We start from the raw sequence: 20,319 nt of genomic DNA, 5'->3' as shown, positions 1-20,319 counted from the left end.
ATTATTATATTTTATATAGTTGTAATTTGTATTATTCTAAAATTAAACAGAAAGGCACAGACCCTAGAATAGCTAAAGCAATCTTTAACAAGAATACTAAAGTGGGAGGAAACATGGTACTTGGTGTTAAGTTTTGCTGTATAGATGTAGTAATCAAGACTTTGTGGTATTGAGGAGGGAGAAACATAGATCAATGAAACAGATCAGAGAACCCAGAAATGCGCCCAAACACATATGTCCAATTGATGTCAACAACAGTATAAAACCAGATAAATGGAGGAATGATAGTCTTTTCAAGAAATGCTGTAGAAACAATTGTCCATCCTTTGGGTAAGAAAAAAAAATAAACCTCATATCTTATATAAAAATTAACTCAAAATGTTTTATAGCCTGAAAGGGAAAAGATAAACTATTAAAGTTTTAGAAAAAAATTAAAAATCTTCAGAATCTAGGGTAGGCAAGGTTTTCTCAAATTTGATGTCAAAACCAGATAATTTGGAGCTCATGAAAATTAAAAACTTTTGCTCTGGAAAATATCCCCCAAAGAGAATAAACCTATAAGCTAAAGAAAGTAAGCAAATATTTCCAAATCACTTATCTAGTAAAGGATTTGTAGCTAGGATATATAAAGATTCTCAAGAATTCAGTATTAAGAAAACCAAAAAATCCAACTAGGAAATGGGCAGAAAATATGAACAGATACTGTTTTTTGTTGTTGATCTGTAGGAATTCTTTATATATTCCGGATAATAATCCTTTATCGACATATGAGTTGTAAATACTTCCTCCCATTCTGTGTGTTATCTTTTCACTCTTTTGATAGTGTCTTCCAATGTATACAAGTTTTAAATTGGGATGAAGTTCATACTATCTATTTATTATTTTATTGCCTGCTATCAACATTTTTATAAGTTAGTTTGAGTGGCTTCCTTCGTCCTGTTACCAAATCATCCATGGCTAAAACACCAAGAAACAGAAGCACCAGGCAGGAGAGAACAAGGGTTCTGAGAAATGCAAACAGATCCACTGGGAGAGTTAAATGCACCAACACGCAGAGAAACACAAGTTCAAGGAGACGGCTTAGGGAAGACTTGATAGCAGGGGCAGAAATTGCCTTGCCTCCTGCCCCTAGCATTTTCTGTGCCACATGTGACCTGGTGTGCAGGTCAAGTTCAAGTTGGAGTCATTTAGGTAGATACCAAGTTGAATGGTAAAACCAGATTGGACACCAGTAGATACAGCCATAGGCCAAATGCCATGGGGAGGCTCAGTGAGCCCTGGGCTTGCTAGGGCGGGCAGAAAGAGAGATCACAGTAGGTAAAAGGAGATGAAGCATGAGGTAAGGCCAGGTATCTCTGGCACTACTCTATAAACCAGATGACATACCAGGGGTGATTTCTATGTACAAAGAAAGATACCTCTCAGCATTAAGATCATCCTTTCAATGGGGCCACACAGGTTCCCATAACTGAGTCTGCCTGATACGTACTAACCCAGGTAGAGAAAGGGTAAGTACAGGGTAGGCTAAAGCCAGGGAACAACAACAACAACAACAAAAATGTGTCAATCAAGAGATAGTACTGCACTCACCTGGGCAAGGTGCAAGGGAGACTTGCTCACAAAAATGGTCCCACCAGGCAGTTACTATAGAAAGAAGAAAAAATCTAAGGCTGAATGTTGGGGTGAGCATAATTTGATGAAAGGGCTGTGCAAAAAGATGTAAAGAAAGTAAGATGTTGGGTGATCAGCTGTCCTGATTTGCCTGAAACTGAGATATTTCCCAGAACACAAGACCTTCAGTGACAAACTAGTACAGTCCTGGGCAAACCAAGACTGTTGGTTACCTTAGCAAGACGTCAGTGTAAAGTTGAATGGAATGCCCTCACCTGCAAGGTGTGCAGGGCTCTGCTGAGCAGTATGTCTCCACAGCTTGCCCTTCCACCCCTGGTCGCTTGCTGTGTGAATTTTCTACCCCTTCTTCCCACAGGAAATGTGTGTGTTCTCAGGCATAGAAAGCAAAACACTAATGGAGCTAAGAGGTAAGGTAAAAGGCCCACATATAATAAGAGCTTAAGAAATGATAAGAAAAGGCTGGACCAAGTGGCTCACGCCTGTAATCCCAGCACTTTGGGAGGCTGAGGAGGGTGGATCATGAATCAGGAGTTCAAGACCAGCCTGGCCAACATATTGAAACCCCATCTCTACTAAAAATACAAAAAAAATTAGCCAGGTTTGGTGGTGCATGCTGTAGTCCCAGCTACTTGGGAGGCTGAGGCAGGAGAATCTCTTGAACCCAGGAGGTGGAGGTAACAGTGAGCCGAGATCGTGCCACTGCACTCCAGCTTGGGCAACAGAGTGAGACTTCATCTCAAAAAAAAAAAAAAAAGATAAAAAAAGATTTTGAATAAATATTGAATAAACATATCAGTTAAAAGTGACAAGAGTTGAGAAAAGTGACAAGAGTTGAGAAAAGAGTTGAAAAAAGAGTTGAGAAAAGTTGAAAAATTCTTAAAAGCAGAATTTTAAGACAGGGTAGGGCAAGCAGAAGAAAAACAGTGACAGAAACAATCTGGAGACAGACCAACAGAGTGGTAGCAATTTGTACATAAGAGAGACAGCGTGATGGAAAAATCCAGGAGAGGCAGACAGGGAAATGAAAGGTGGGTTCACGTAGAAGAAAGATGGATGCAGGGGAAGTGCAAAAAATATAAGCAGAGAGAAATGAAGGAAAAAGTTGGAAGAGGCTGAGGAGACATGGAGAAGACTATTCAAACTTTACTTTGATAGAGTAAATATTTATCCTTGATTTCTAGGCTGAATTTAAACAGAGTAATTTAATTTCAAAGCTTTGCTCAAATCCTATAAAAATGAAGATATATATTTCAAAATAAAGCTTAAGAATGGAAATGGCTCCATATCAGTTTGAATAATAGTTCTTGGTATTATATAAGACATTTTTTTCTAAGCTCCCCCCGGCACACACACACTGACCAAAACAAACAGCAATGCATGCAACAGAGAAATCTTTCTTGAGAGGAAGAGTCCATCAATGCAGCCAACTTCACAGTTGTCTTATTTTAAGAAATTGCCATTGGGTGCAGTGGCTCACGCCTGTAATCTCAGCACTCTGGGAGGCTGAAGCGGGCAGATCATGAGATCAGGAGTTCGAGACCAGCCTGGACAATATGGTGAAACTCGGTCTCTACTAAATATACAAAAAATTAGCTGTGCGTGGTGGCGTGTGCCTATAGTCCCAGCTACTCAGGAGGCTGAGGCAGGATAATTGCTTGAACCTGGGAGACGGAGGTTGCATTGAGCTGAGATCGCACCACTGATTCCAGCCTGGGCAACAGAGTGAGACTCAGTCTCAAAAAAACAAAAACAAAAAAAGAAAGAAATTGCCACAGCCACCCCAACCTTCAGCAACCACCACCCTGATCAATCAGCAGCTGTCAAGGGAAGACCCTCACTGAAGGCTCAGATCATCATTAGCAGTTTTTAGTAATAAAGTACTTTTAATTAAGATGTGTACATTTTAAAATATGCTATTGCACAGTTAATGGATTACAGTATAGCAGTCTATTCTGTGAATCACTTTATTGTAACATTCACTATATTGCAGTGGTCTGGAACCAAACCCACATTATCTCTTTGATATGCCTGTAGTAAAATGTGAGAGAAGACAGATAAGTGGAAGAAGAAATTATTACATCAAAAGAAACAAGAACTTAAAGATTTGGAAAATTCTTAGTCTGTCCACATGGCAAATAAAAAATAAAAATGAGAAAGTATGTCCAGAAGAGAGAACCAAGGGTGTGGCTCAGTGAAGGGAATACAAGCAGAAACACCTACACCACCAGCTTACACTGAAGGGGATGAGAGAGGGAAGAAATCAAGGAAGGTGGTGGCACTTCTTAGACTCTGCAGACGAGGACAATGGTGCTAATTGGCTGTGAACGTGGACTGTTCATCAAGAAAATGGAAGAACGATCTGGAAGGTGTTTCAGAGAACATCAGGGCTGCCTCCTTGTCTTCAAAGGGTCAGACTCCAGCCACCACTTTGGTTTCAGCAGGCAGATGGCCTCCACCAGAAGCACTGGGGTAGGTCTGCTCTACAGAGCTATAGGAGTAGGGCTGCCCTGCAGGGCCCAGAGGCAAAGGTGCTGCCCCACTAGATCCATAGGTAGGGGATTAAGCCCAGGAGGATTTTCCTGTCAAGCCTTAAGATCTGATGGAGCTTATCTTGCTGGGTCTTGGACTTGCTTGGAACCCATTGTCCCTTTTTTCTTTCTGACTTCTCCCCTTTGAAACGGGAAGATACGTCCTAAGCCTGTCCCACTATTGTAGTTAGGAAGCACAGAGTTTGTCAGTTCACAGGTTTACAGCTAGAGAGGACCTCACCCATAGCCGATTTGGATGACATCTAGATGAGAATTTGAGCTTAGATTGATTCTGGAATGAAGAAGAACTTGGGGGCTGTTGGAATGGTGGTTCGTGTATTTTGTACGTGAGAAGAACATAAATTTGAGGAGGCCTGAGAGTGGAATGCTATGGATTGAATTGTGCCCCCCTCTAATCCATATGTTGGAACACTAAACCCCAGTGTGGCTGTATTCAGAGACAGGGCCTTTAAAAAGATAATTAAGGTTAAATAAGGTCATAAGGGTGGGGCCCTAATCCAATAGAACCAGTGTCCTTACAAGAAGAGGAAGAGACATCAGCAATCTGTCTCTCTCTGCACACACACACAGAGGCCAAAGGCCATGTGAGCACACTGTGAGAAGGTAGCTGTCTACAAGCCAGGAAGAGAGCCCTCACCAAAAACCAAGTTTTCTCGTGTTTTCAGCATAGACTTCTAGAACCTAGAATTGTGAGAAATAAGTTTCAGTTGTTCATGCTGCCGAGCCTGTGTTATTTTGTTATGGCAGCCTGAGCAGACTGAAGACAGAAGGTATATTTCAGCAGCATGTACAAACATGAAAATAAGAATCCAAAGATAAGAAAGAGACAGAATTGTTGATGTAGCCATCAAAACAGTTTGAACATATAGTTTTAGGTATAAATATGTTATAAACATAGTAACAAATTGCATGCAAAATCCAATGTTTTTCAAAAGAACATTTAAATATCAAAGATCAATTATACATTGTTTAAAAATATCAGACAAATTCCCAAAGATTCCGAAGTATCTTGTGGAGAGGGGTGAGGCAGTTGGAGAGAGTGAACATCAAAGGAAGGAAAGATATGCTAAATTCTTCATTGAAAATGGAAAAAAATAAAACGTCACTTTTTCATACCTTTGCTAGAAAATTTATGATTATGTAAATATAAATAATTAGGCTTAAGCATTTTTTTATATATTCAAAAATAGATTGAGTGCCTGGGATTTTGAATAAGAGGTGGTATCTGCTCTCCTGTAGCAAACTGGCTCGTGGGGAAACCAAACTAACCAGAAACCAACAACAAATGGTGTTAAGGATGGAGAAAGATAGGAGACAATGTCCTGTGCACTGCTGGGCCAGGGAGGCCCTTTCTGCAGGATTGGCTTGTGTGCTGCACCCCGAGAAAGGTGAAGGCCCAGCCATGTGAAGAGAGGGGCAATGTGTGTTCCAGGGAGGCACGGAGACTGGAGGGGCCTGAATTGGCAAGGAATGGAACAAGGGGCCAAGTAGCTGAGCAGTTAGTGAGAGGGAACATCCAGCGGGAGAATGGAGGAGGAGGGGAAGACCTGATTAAACAGCTCATGTGAAGAAGTGTGGATCTCCACTAGAAGCATGAAGCAGGTAGGAGTCCCTGAAGTGTGAGAATGTGTGTGCATGTATGTGTGTGTGTGTGAGAGGCAGAGATTAATATATTCAACAAGATTCAAAAATCATGTTAAAACACTATCATAAATTATGCAATGGGAAGCCTCACTTCTCTTGTCAACCTCATCACCTTCACACTCAAGTAAAGATAGATTTTTCTTTCTTTCTTTATATAAAAAAGACAGCATACTATAAAATACTATTTTCAACTTTCTTTTTCATTAACAGTATATCATGGAGATATTTTCATATCAGCATATGGAGGGCTTCCTCAAAAGTGTTTTCACTGCTTCCAAGTGTTCCACTGTGTTGATTAACATAGCTTATTTATCCAGTTTCCTCTTGATGGGATTTTGAGTTGTCTGTAAATTGTGTTGTTTCAGTGCTGCTTACAATAAGTTTGTGCATTTATTACTTTGCATGTGTGCAAATACATACAAAAGACAAATTCCTGGAAGGCATTACTGAGTCAAAGGGTAGTTGCATTTGTCATATAGACAGATATTCCCAATTTCCCTGCATTGTGTTCTGTAACATTTTGCATTTTCACAAGAAGTGGATGAAGCACCTGTTTCCTTAAGCAAAGGAGCGACATAATGGACTTACAATGACAAAAGTCTACTCAAAGAGAATGCATGGGAGGTAGGGGAGATGACTTAGGCCTTGCAATTGACCTTGGAAGAGCTATGGGTGCAGGGGAAGCAGAGAGAAGTGAATAAAGTGATATGCATTTTCTTAGAATCTGCAGGACTTGCTGATGACTTGGTTGTGGGGAGTGAGGGAAAGGAGGAAAAAAGAGTGGCTCCTTGGGGTGGGACAGGAGAGCATGTGGGAACAAGAGTGCAATAACCAACCTGTTAGGGGTGAGTGAGTCCCCTACGGGACGCCCGAACTGAGCTTTCCAGCAGTCAGTCTCACAGAAGAGAGATTGCACCTGGAGCTGTGGATTGGGGCCGGGACATACAGCAACAGGCTGTAGGAGATCACCCAGGAAAGGTGCAGATAAAGAGAGACAGGGAAATACCCCAGGTCCAAGGCTGAAGGCAAACTGACATAGACAGTGCAGTAGAACAGGGGGTGCCAGCTGGGAGGCAGGTGCAGCTCTGGTGACATAGGAGTGAGGGAACAGTTTGGAGAGGGAAGGCGTGGTCCGCCGATCCCAATGCTGCTCAGGGGCTGAGTTGGATGAGGACCACATGAAGTGAATCCACTGGATGGGACAGCAGGGAAGCGCTTGATAAGAGCTTGCAGGAGGAGTTCCAGCAACATAAGAACAACTGCTGGCAACGTGAAGAGACTATCACCTTCCAAATCACAAGGGAAAGGAAAAGGACCTAAAAAGATATCATGAAGAAAAATTGAGAAAACACAAGGAACAGAAAATCAAGAAAACACAAGCAAAACGTGCATTGAGATGCTTATACACATGAGCACTAGGAGCAGCGCTCAGGGTTCACACTCAGTTCCTCGGCTGCCTGCAGGAGGTGAGCTGATCAGCTCCTGGATCCCAGTGTGCTGTGGTTTGCCTGCAGGGTTAGTGTGAGGACTGAGCAGATAGTACCACACCAGCACATAGGACATGCTTGTTGACCGTGAGAGTTCCACTGGGAAGGCGCAGTGGAGATAAGTGGATTTAACTCTTGCAAGTTAAAAAGAATTCTGACATCACATGGGGGAAGAGGATACACACACACACCTGTGTGTGTGTGTGTGTGTATCTTTCATTTTATATGATAACCTAAAATAAAATCACATCCAAGGGATTGAAAAAGAAATCATCTATCCGCCAATAAGGTAAACGAAATGAAGTGCGTAGCTGAGCACAGATGGAAAGAGAAAGCAAAGGTCTCATTACACATGTTATAATCCTGGGCTCCCAGGGAAGTCTGTTAGTACCTCAACCGTGCTAAAAATAAAGCCGCTTAGCTGGAAAAATTTGAATAAATTCTGTAATTTTTATAATAATATTATATCATTGTTTATTTCCTGGTTTTGGTCATCGCACTGTAGATGTTCACAACTGGGGAAGCTGGGTGAAGGATTTACTGGAATTCTCTGTACTATTTTGAAATTTTCTCATAAGTCTGCTTATTCTAAAATAGAACATTTTTTAAAAAATGAGCACACCCTGTTTCTCCCCAAACCTCCATCAACTGGCCTGTCTCATTAAAAGGTGTCATTCTTCTCCCAGCTTTCAAACTGGGGACCTCAGATGCATCCCCACCTCCTTCTTTCCTTTCCTCCCTCCCCCGCTTCCTGTCTGTTCTGCCCTAGAAACATCCATCACACCTGTCCCTCCTCTCCTGCACAGCTGGGCTCGGACTCAGCCTGGCATCTTCTCTACAAGGTTCCTGACACTCATGCAATGATGGCAGCCTGTGCCCTCCCTCTGTGGCCAGAGTCCTTGTTCTAAAAAAGGAACCACATTCTTCTTTTTTTTCTTTTTTTGCCACTTCTGTCTCCAACAACTGCTTCCCGTGAGGCTCCTCTTGAAGCCCTCGGGCCTGTCAAGTCTCATGTCCAGACACTTTCCAATCAAGCCACAGAAGTCATGGCCATCTGTCCCCTCTGTCCCAGGCCCCAACTGGTTTGCCCCAAGCTTCAGTCAAAGGCTGCCTCCTGCCTCCAGCATGTCTCAAGCCTATCCACTTCCTGGAAGTATGCACTGCTCTCCAGTCTGTGTTCTCACAATGCCAGATGCCTCCTTTATTGGAGTGATGCTGAGAGATTGCCACCATCCTGATGCCTGTGCCTCCCTCGGCTTTAGATCCGGAGGACACAGCTCGGTTCCCGGTGTATAATAGATTCACAAAGGGGTGTTGTTGCACTGAACATGTGCCAATGCTTCATTTATGCCTTGCTTAATCATATCAAAAAAGCCATGGAACTTCAGATGAGCCAGAAATAAGCCATTTTCCACCCTATGAAGCAATGCAACAACTCACTACCCCCTATCCCTCCACTATTCAACAGAAAATGGCCAACAATATCAAACTGTAATCTACTTAAATGTTCTTTGCTTCTGAAAAGGATTCCATTCAATAGAACTTCAGGTTATCCTCAGCTTCCTTAACGAAATTGGAATGAGTTCAGTTCATGTTGGCATGTTGGCAGGCAGGATGGAATGTGCATATCAGTGCAACCCCAATCACGCTGTTCAATAGCCCATGCAGTATTCATCTAGGCAGAGAGTGAGATGGGAAATACGCCCTCAGCAAAGCTGCAGACGGGCCTGTGGGAATCTGCACCCGCAAGACTTGCAGGGGAAGTTTGGTGCAGTAGAATGCTCGTCCTGGAGTCTTAGTCCTGACTCTCTTTGGCTCATTACATCTTCACCTCAGCTGGACCCCAGTCCCTCTTTTCTCCCAGGTGAAGACAGGAGTGTGAGCTTGAGGACCCACCTCCAGCCCTCGACAGTCCTCTGATCTGAATTTCATCCTTTACGATGTGTGACAGCTAATATTATGTGTTAACTTGACTGGGTGAGGGAATGCCCAGACAACTGGTAAACCATCATTTCTGGGTATGTCTGTGAGGGTGATTCCAGGAGAGATTAGTGTTTGAACTGGTGAACCAAGTCAAGCAGAAGGCCCTCGCCAATGTGGGTGGGCATCATCTCATCCACCAAGGGCCTGCATGTGACAAAATGGTGGAGAGGAAAATTTGCTTTCTCTGCTTACGCTGAGACTCCATCTTCTCCTGTCCTTGGACATCTGCTCTCCTGGTTCTCAGGCCCTTGGACTCAGACTGAATTACAGCACTGGCTTCCTTCTTCTCCAGATTGCAGACAACAGATTGTGGGACTTCTTCGCCTCCATAACCACGTGAGCCAATTTCTATAATGAATCTCTTCTTGTGTGTATACACCTGTATTAGTCTATCTGCATTGCTATAAATGCCTGAGGCTGGGTAACGTATAAAGAAAAGCAGTTTATTTGGCTCATGGTTCTGCAGGCTGCACAGGAAGTATGGCGCCAGCATCTGCATCTGATAGGAACCTCAAGCTGCTTCCACTCATGGCAGACAGCAAAGAGAAGTCAGTGTGTGCAGAGATCACGAGAGAGGAGACGAGAGAGAGGGAAGGGAAATGCCAGGCTCTTTGTAGCAACCAGCTCTTGTGGGAAGTAATAGAGCAAGGACTCATTACCACAAGGACAGCACCAAGCCATTCAGAAGAGATCTACTCCCATGACCCAAGCACCTCCCATTAGGCCGCACCTCCAACACTAGGGGGCAGATTTCAACATGAGGTTTGGAGGGGTCAGATATCCAAACTGCAGCAATGTTTTGTTTGTTCAATTTCCCTGTAGAATCCTGACTGACACACCATTAGGAGATAATCATAAAAACGAGGAAACACTTGTCTCCAGCTTCCTGTTCTTCCTCTCAGCCCTGATGAAGCACGCACACAGCACTCCCTCCCATGTGCACACGCACTTGCATATACACACAGAGCATTTTTTTTTTTTTTCCTGAGACAGAGACTCACTCTGTCACCCAGGCTGGAGGGCAGTGGTGCGGTCTCGGCTCACTGCAAGCTCCACCTCCCGGGTTCACACCATTCTCCTGCCTCAGCCTCCCGAGTAGCTGAGACTACAGGCACCCGCCACCATGCCCAGCTAATTTTCGTATTTTAGTAGAGACAGGGTTTCACTGTGTCAGCCAGGATGATCTCGATCTCCTGACCTCATGATCCGCCCACCTCAGCCTCCCAAAGTGCTGGGATTACAGGCGTGAGCCACCGCGCCCTTCCTATATACACAGAGCTTTTTTATCAAGCAGCTTTGCTGAGTTCCTTAGCTATCATATTAGGTTATGCGTAAAGTGTCTTAAACTCCTCTTTTTTAGGCACCTTCCCCAAGGAGGAGTTGTTTTCCATGGTGATGCATAGGGCCAGGCTCACGTGACTTCTGGGATCTGCTCTAGCCAGTCCTTACCCTGCATCAGGTTGACAGAGCGCTCCACAAGGAGGAGAACAAATATTGGTGTGGGAGGCCTTGGTATAGCTGCTCCTTAGTCACAGCTTCAGAACTGTTGGAGAGGCTACAAGGAAGCTTGTGCCAGTGGGAAGCGTGCACCTATCTCCTAGGATTATGCCAACAGCATCATGGCTGTAGCTTGGATGTATCAGGAGCAGTGTCTCCTGGCCGGGCGCGGTGGCTCACACCTGTAATCCCAGCACTTTGGGAGGCCGAAGCGAGTGGATCACCTGAGGTCAGGAGTTCGAGACCAGCCCGGCCAATGTGGCAAAACCCTGTCTCTACTAAAAATACAAAGATTAGCTGGGCGTGGTGGTGCAAGTCTATAATCCCAGCTACTTGGGAGGCTGTGGAAGGAGAATTGCTTGAACCCAGAAGGTGGAGGTTGCAGTGAGCCAAAGTCATGCCATTGCGCCACTGCACTCCAGCCTGAGTGACAGAAGCGAGACTCCATCTCAAAAAAAAAAAAGAAAGAGAAAAAGCAGCGTTTCCTATGAAAAGGAAGAAGCCATAAGCCTAAGGAAAGGGCATGGAGCATATAGAAAAGCAAACTGGAGTCAGGAGTGCTCAGGCCACTGGAGCAGGAGCCTCCACTCTTGGACGGAGATATTTATGAGGTCTCTGGGAAAAGGTCATGGGAAACAACCTCAACATCTTCTGCTTCATTTTTCTACAACCCCGTGCTCCCCTGAAACCTCATTTCCAGCTGCTATACTGTCAGAGAATTACCTCTTTCGGCAGACATGGCCATAGTTCCCTGGGAGGACAGGCTGTGCACAGGCCCTCCAGTGAGAATCACACACAGCTCGGTGCAGTGCGGAGCTCCATCTGGGTGTCTAGCATCAGGCGGGCAGACCTGACAGCCTGTTTGCCTGTCCTGGGCACTGGCATGGGGGCACCATCCACCATGAGCATTCTGTGGTGGTGTTTGTGGTTGATTCACACACCTGCATGTGCAATCTCCTAAGTGAAATCTTGCCAATATTCTCTGCTCATCGTAAATTGGCTGAATTTTATGCCCCTGGATCCTGAGCCACCATAAACATGCAGTAGAGAGGAAAGGTCTCCAGGAAGAAGGCGTGTCTGGAAAGCTCCCTCCTTTTCACGGGCTATTTGCCTGAGATGCTCGCAGCGTCCAATTTCATCTCTGACATGCTGATTGGTCATCCCTGAAAGACCTCTCTGAGCAGACAGGTAGAAAAATGCCTGATGGCACACTTACACTGACTTCATTCAATGTCTTGCCTTTTCTCAGCTAATCTTTAACCCATAATTTCCTAATGACTTTCCCAGGCACTGTTCTGGATCACTGAAAGGCATAGCCAGCCAAGATCCTCTGCACAGGGTTCTTGTTGGGATTTTGTCAGCGTTGCTTTCCTAGCTATGAACCAGTGTAACGGTCTCTCTGGATTTTCAGCATTTCTTTAAAGTGAGCATTCTCCACCCAGGAATAGGGTTTGGTAGAGACCCCAGGATACAGGCCTAGAGGACACTTTGGATGTCCAGTGCTGTAAAGCCCAGAACCTTCCCGCCCACTCCACAAGGCACTGGGCTGTCTCTGTTCCCTTCCCCATCATAACCTGCACAGCATAGTTTGGAGGGACCTACTCAACCAACACATGGCTAGGCTTTCAAATATACGGCCCTCCACTGATCTGTACTTTTTACATCCACTGGCACCTCTCTCCCCTTGACTTTTCTGTGGCCTTGGTGCTAAGGAAATGCTTCCCAAATATATTCATTAAAGTCATACTATGAAATTGCATAAGTGGTTTATCATCCTAATTGCCCATACTGCATTATTTCCAAGTTAATGAGGTTATGAGCCTGCAGCAGGCATACTATAATTCTAATAATAGACTTTAGGACATGCCGTTAAAAAGTGATTATTATTATTATTGTTATTTAATTGGGGGACGGTCCTCTCACCCGCTCTCCTATAGGCAAAGGATGTGTCAGGTAAAAAGACACATGACCAGATATATGATTCCAAGGTCAACCCTGAACCAGAGGAGCCAGCTAGACATCAAGCTCTACACTGCTCTCTGCGTCTGCACACTGGGAGTCCCTCTTTCTTTCCCTTCCTCTCCTTGATCAATAAGGAAACACAGTATTCCCATCTGCTCTCCACCCCTGCTTGACGCCTGCCTCATCTTCCACCAGGACAAGTCCTATGGATCCAAATCTATTGCACCCATTGGATCCACCACAGTAATTTCTTCAGGAATTACCTCCATGATCTCTCCCCAGTTGAACACACATTGGTGTGAATAAGAACAAAAAATCAATTTTGTTTGCAAGTGCTTAAACCCTTCCGTAATCCAAACCCTACCACTCCTTCAGAATCTGTCTCCAGTTCACACTGTCCAATCTCTAACCCTCATTCCCCAAATAGCCAGGGTTATTACAATGAAATTAAAGCTCAGTCTGGTCTCTGAACACACCAGACTGTTCCCATACCCATACACTGTCACGTTTCTACTGCGGCATGGAAGGCAAAATCTTCCTTGTCCATCTGTGGCTCCCTAAACCTTCCAAGACACAAAACAAGCTCATTCCGTCTTTGAGTATTCCAGGGGAGCAAGATGCTCCTTCTACATCCATGATCCACCGGATGATCATAGCAACAGCATAAAGAAACCAAACCCAGATGACTCGGGAAGTAATTAGTGTGTGCCAAGGACAACACGGTTAGACGAAAGTTTGTAATGAAGCCCATCTAACAATTACTAAGAAGTTCACTTTGCATTAGAAAGTTTATTTAATTTTGCAATACTTAATTTATACGTAAAGCAAGTAAAGTTGAGGATAGCATGAGATGATACAGATCAGAGAACAGAAAAGCCAATTAATCATTTCTGTACAAAAACAGACTGAGAATGATCTATGCAGAAACCCATCCCATCCGCACAAAGGAACAAGCTAAGCAAGATCGCATGCTGGAGGCCCTTTTCCTTCATTGGTGCAGACGGTCACTACAGGTCACAAAGAAGGATCCCTGTCCTCAAATGCTCAGAATATTAGTGAAAAACAGAAAGGGAAGGGGCTTTTCAGTACACACACGGACTCTCAGCATAGATAACACATGGAAGGAACGCAGGTCTCGTGTGCACACTCTCAGTGCAAGTGACAAAAAAAGGCCCCTAACTTCACCCATACAGACTCTCAATACCAAACATCAAATGATGACACAATGTCCAAATATTTGCAAACTCTAAGAGAAGATTACCACTGAAGACCCTGTCATCACGGGAGCATGCTGTCAGTACAAGTCACACACGACAGGCTTTATCTTCCCAGGTGCACACCCTTAGTACAGGAAAAAAGAACCGCCAAAAAGGCACCTCTCCTCCCAGGTGCATACTCTCATTACAGAAAACAAAACACAACAAAAAAACAGAACACTGAGGCCCCTTTCCTCCAAGGAGCAGACTCTTAGTTCAGGGGGAAAAAACCACCAAAGACATCTCTTCTCCTAGGTCCATACTCTCATAAAAAAAAAAATAATAAAAATAAAAATAAAAAAAAAACACTGAAGGCTCCTGTGCTCTCAGGTACAGACCCTCAGTACAGATCACATACTGAAGGCCCCTGTCCTCCCAAGTGCAGACCCTCAGCACAAATCACACACTGAAGGCCCCTATCCTGTCAGGTGCAGACCCTCAGTACCAATCACACAGTGAAGGCGTCTGTCTACCCAGGTGCAGACTCTTAGTACTGATCACACACTGAAGGCTCCTGTGCTCCCAGCTGCAGACCCTCAGCACAAATCACACATTGAAGGCTCCTGTGCTCCCAGCTGCAGACCCTCAGCACAAATCACACATTGAAGGCCCTATCCTCTCAGGTGCAGACCCTCAGCACCAATCACACAGTGAAGGCTTCTGTCCACCCAGGTGCAGACTCTCAGTACTGATCACACACTGAAGGCCCCTGTGCTCCCAGGTGCAGAATCTTTGTGCTGATTGTCACCAGGACAGGAATCCTGGCTGCAGTGCCCTTGTCATATCCTGGCCACCTAAATTTCATTCTACACCAGTCTTCATTCACCTGTCTATTATTGTCTCCTAGAAATCTTCATATCCAATACTGCATCTCACGCTTTAATTTCACCCTGACTTCTTTAAACATTAACGTTCCATCCACTTTTTTTTTTAAATTAAATTCTCTATTGTTCATCCTTAAGGCATAAAACACCTCTCCAGGAATGCCTAAGGGGCATGGCCTGGCGTTCTCTCTCAGTTGCTGTGATTGCTGTGGATTTTGCTGTGCTCCATAAAATCCTAAAATGCAGAAAATGTGGGTGCTGATTCCCAAAAAGTAACAATACAATTGATTTCACCAACTTGCCCACAGCAGTTCAACACCGGGGTATGATCCTCTGCCCTCAGCCTCTAGTGGGGGATTTTACAGCCACCTCAAAACCAAGGGCACTAATAGGGCAGCAGATTCTTCTCAGCTGGGCTCTCCAATCTGCTGAGATGCCAGGAGGATCTCCCTTGTGGGCTAAGAGGGATTCAAGGACCCTCAGGCATGTGACTGACTCGGCCTCACAGGATACATGAAGTCTCAGGTGTGGACCACCCAACTGTCCCCCTCACCCACCGTGGGCTCTGAATCATGACAAATGGGAAGAAAATCATGTAATAGTGCTGGAAAGAGAACAGCATCAGTATAAGAGAAATTGGAAAGAGGTTTGAAACATACAAAGGAGACAGGATGGGATGGAAGCTCAGCCTCCAGAAACGCACCTGGGAGCACAGCAGCCTTCAGTATGTGATCTGTACTGAGGGTCTGCACCTGAGAGGACAGGGGCCTTCAGTGTGTGATCAGTACTAAGAGTCTGCACCTGGGTGGACAGAAGCCTTCACTGTGTGAGAGGGTGGTGGAGGGGCATCTTTGCGGGTCTCAGCTCCCAGGGAACAGCACTCCTGTCGGGACTGCATTCAGACCACAGCTGTCCTGGAACCTGCAGGCAATGTCTGAACCTGTGGAGTCAGACGACTCACCAGGGAAGTCCTGCCCCATGACCTGTGTCCCCAGGACAAGGGGAACTAAAGAGGTAGCAAGACTAGAAGCCTCAGACCGTCAGCAGGGAAACAAAAGCATATAGAACAGGAAAAAATTACAGCATCCACTAGCCCGAGGTAAGTGATTTGCTCTCTATTAATCGGAAAGTACAAGGTTTCCTAAGTGGGTTTTACGCTGAGATTGTATTTTTTTTAAAAATTCACATTTTAAATATTCCCTGCTTTTTGTGAAATCTGCCCCTTTCTGTCTGTGTAGAGGTTACGGTTACCTGCAGCTCCTTGTCTTACAGGACGGATCTGAGGGCGCCCTCAGGCAAGATGTCCCTTGTCCTGCAATGGAAGCGGTGAGGGAGGATCGCGGCGCGGACAGAGGTGGCTCTGCCCCCTGGTGGCTGGTTGGGGAGACCGCCGCGGCCAGATGCCAGGCTGGAGGAGGTAGGAAATGAGCGCTCAGGGCACTTTCCATCCAGGTGCGGGGCTCACGGTGGAGTCAGGACTGGCTGGGCCTACAGAGCCCTGTGCGCAGGGCCCGGTGAGCTCCCCAGAGAGGCCTGCCCGAGCCCACCTCCACAAAGGAGGGAAATCTCTGGCCAGGGCTGGGGATGAGCTGAAGGACAGGAGTCCCCACCTGCTCAGGGGTATCCCCAGTAGAGAGGAGGGAGTCCCTTAAGGGCCTCATACTGCGGGAACTCCTCAAATAAATGGAGAGTGCCTGGGGTGGAAGCTGATCCCTTGAACAGGCTAAACATGGGGAGCTGCCAGGCAGGACTTTCCCCAGAAAGGAGCGCAACCTGCAGTGGAAGTGAGGGCAGAGGCCATGCCGGGATCCTTAGCTCTGCCCGGGCAGGTGACGAGGACAGGCACACAGGATGTTCTCCCTAACAACGGGGCAGTGCCAGGTGCACAGGTGGGTGCTGGGACTCAGCACAGTGGGGCAGCAGACACACACGCTGGACACAGCCCAGGACACACAGAAGTACTGGGTACACAGGGCACATGGCACAGGACACACAGCACAAGCCACACAGAGCACACACCCAGGGCTAACAACAGACCACACAGCACAGGACACACGCTACAGGGCACACAGCACACCGAGCACCACACAGGACACAGCACAGGCCACACAGCACAAGACACACAGCGCACACACAGGGCTAACAACAGAGCACACAGCACAGGACACACAACACAGGCTCACACAGTGGGCACAAAATTCTGGGCACACACCGTCAGCCAAACAACTCGATGTACACATGCTAGCCACGCAGCACCAGGCACACAGGAGTGGGCACAATTGCCAAGCATACGCAGCCACACAAACCATGCTGGATCACACCACCAGGCACAGAAGGAAAGGCACACTCTCCAGCCACAGACGCTGGAGCTGGGGACACACTGGACACACAACTCTGGCGTACAAGGTCAGGTACACCATGACAGACAAGCCGGCACACCCACTGGGAATGCAAAATGGCACCCACTGGGGACAACACCAGATGCTGCAGGAACACAACACCGGGCACACACCAGGCACAGATACTACACACACTGTAGGGATACAGCGTCACATACACAATGGACACACGGCAAGAGCCCCTGCTTGTAACACACGCTGAACACACACACCAAATGCAATGCTTAGCTTCCCTGTCGGGCACAAAACCCTGGCACACACCATGCTGGGCACAGAAGCCAGGGTGCAATGCCAGGCACACACAAGTCCAGGCACTAATGCCAGCACACACGGTGGGAACACAACACTATGCACAAAACTTCAGACAGACGATGCCAAACACATACCACACACACACCAGCAGGCACTCCAGGCCAGGCACTCCAGGAGCACCACACTGAGCTCACAAGGCTGGGTCACACACCAGCCACGTACACACCAGCCATGTAATTCCACCCACACAACACCAGGCACGCAGTGCAGGACGAGAACTCTGGAACCACAGGGCCAGGAAAACAATGCAGGCGCCCCATGCTGGACACACACAGTAAGTATACAACAATGAGCGTGCAATGCCAGACCATAGTAGGCGCAGCCTCTGGGAGATGTGCAGGGCACACAGTGCTGGACAAACATGCCAGGCACAAAATGCCAGGGAGAAAGCACTGAGCCCGTATGCCAGGCACACTCTGGGCCCACCAAGCTGGATGCACAAACCTGAGCACACAGGGCCGGACACATAAGGCAGGCACCCAGACTGGGTAGACACTCTGGGATCTCAATACTGGGCACACATGACTAGGTACACAACACCAGGCACGCAATGCTGGGCATGCCCACTAGGCACAAACAAGCAGGGACATAGCACCAGGTACACACAGTAGCTGCACACACAGTTGGCAAACACAGGGCATAAGCTCCAGGATTACACTGCAAGGCTCACAGAGGCGAGCAAACGAAGCCGGCATAGGATGCGGGGAGCACACAGCCAGGTGCCGCACTAGGCATGCAGGGCCGGGCACATGGCTAGAACACAGGCTGGACACAGAGGCTGGCTACACGGCACTGGGCAAACAAAGTCGGGCACACCATGCCTGGTGCATAACACCATACACATAACTCAATACCGTACACACAGTGACAGGCGCACAACACTGGGCGCACCAAGGAACTATGCATGCTGGCACCCAGCAGGAACACAGCACACTAGCAGGCACACCCAGTCAGCACACACAGTTGGCTTTGAGCAATGAAGTGTGCGCAGACGCAGTGTCACCCACCAGCTTAGGGCTCACCGTGGCCAGCCCGTGCTCCAGATGGCTGCCGCCCCGCGGCGCAGGTCTTGGATGAAGGCGATGTGGAGCGGGGCTGTCCCCAGCCACTGGGGCTCAGGGGCACTTGTGGCAGCCACACAGTCTGAGCGCTGCTGGCTGTAACTGTGGGATGTACGACGGGTGCTTCCATCAGTGCCCTCATTGATGCACATGTGAATCGCTGAGTCTCTTACGATGACAAAATATTCGGTAGGGTGTGGCACGTGTAAAACCGACTCATATTTCTCGCCAGAGTATCTTTCGCACGATTTCCTGGGTTACTGGGTCAAAAGTCAAAGGCAGGTGACTTTGCAATTGCCAATGATCTCCGCAGGGCTACACCAGAGTGGGTCAGGGGAAGAATCAGAGATGGCTCGTAGGATTGTATCGTCATTAGGTGCATGTGCCCAGAAAGCAGGAAACAAATCTTCCAAAAAACCTCTCTCCCCCTGCTCTTCAAATCCCAGCGGCCCCTTCCCACCTCTTCCTCTCCCGGAGGAATCTTTAAGAGTTGCAATTTTAACCTTTAGCCGTTAGGTGGCGCCACAAAGTAAGGTATCCACTGGCCGGGGACGCTCAGCGACCCCCTTCCTCCCCCGGTGAGATTTCTTCTCTTGTTGAAGCTGCAAAGGAAAATCGCCGTTCCCAGATCTAGCAAGTGTAACATCTTCAGCAGCTCTAAATGGTTTTTATACAATTCTTTGCTTTACCTCACAGAAGGATCAATAACTGTAGACATATGCAGATCATGATGGTTTGACCTCAGGCCAAAGCAACCTTGCTCCCCGCCAGGACTTTCCTGTAAGACAGAAAGAGTGGCTGGTGAATGCTTGTCAGGTGCGTGGCCCACTGGGTGAAGCTGTTCAGTAGGTCCCTTGCCAGTGCCCCCAGCAGAGGCCCCTAACAGCCATGCTAGTGGCCCTCTCCTTTCCAAGCACCCAGGCTTGCAATGGTCTGGGGCAGGCCTCAGGTCCCTCCCTCCCCGGGCATCACGGCCCTATCTCTGTGCCTCCCCGGAGCCCCTGCAGTTCCACCAGAGGCCTGATGACTCCCTGGGGGACCCTCTTCAAATGACTTCAGTCATCCATGTGGAGCAAGAGAGCCAGATCCCTGGCAAGAAAAAGCCAGACGGGGCCTGGAAATTGGCCTGGCTTCCGGAGGCCCCTCCCTCCCTGCAGGTCCAGGACACACATCACTTTGCAGGAGAGGCTTCAGTCTGCAAGGCCACCCCGAGTCTCCCAGAGTGGATGGTCCTTCCACCTCACCCTCTCAGACCAGAGGGTCACTAGGCCCACGCTCTGTCCCAGGCACCAACCCCGCCTCCCAGGTTAGGGGCTCAACGTTTCTAGAATTCCTGGGGTGTGAGGGACATTCGCCTGAAAAGCTTCACTAGAGGATTGCAGACTTCAGGCTCCTAAGGAATTGCCTGGTGACTCTTGATCTGCCTTTGCCAACACCCCTCCCAACAGCGTGGGCAGCACTGAGATGGGACCACTCTGCAGGTGGAAGGAGCCCAAGCTGGAAAACTGGGCCACCAGAATTCAGCCTGCGAAGCTCGGCTTCATCCCTGTGAAACAAAGAAGGCAATTTCCCAAGCAGAGAGAAAGGTCCTGGCACTAAGCAGGTGCTGAACAAAGACACGTAGCTGTTCACTCTGCCGCGCCCTAGCAGGTGGGTCCCGGGCAGAGGATGCACCAGAACAGAACAGAGCCATTCAGGGAAGCAACGGACTCG

The sequence above is a fragment of the Rhinopithecus bieti genome, unplaced genomic scaffold (genome assembly GCF_001698545.2).
Source record: "Rhinopithecus bieti isolate Rb0 unplaced genomic scaffold, ASM169854v2 scaffold_9876, whole genome shotgun sequence".
Classification (NCBI taxonomy): domain Eukaryota; kingdom Metazoa; phylum Chordata; class Mammalia; order Primates; family Cercopithecidae; genus Rhinopithecus; species Rhinopithecus bieti.
Note: the sequence above shows the minus strand (reverse complement) of the source record.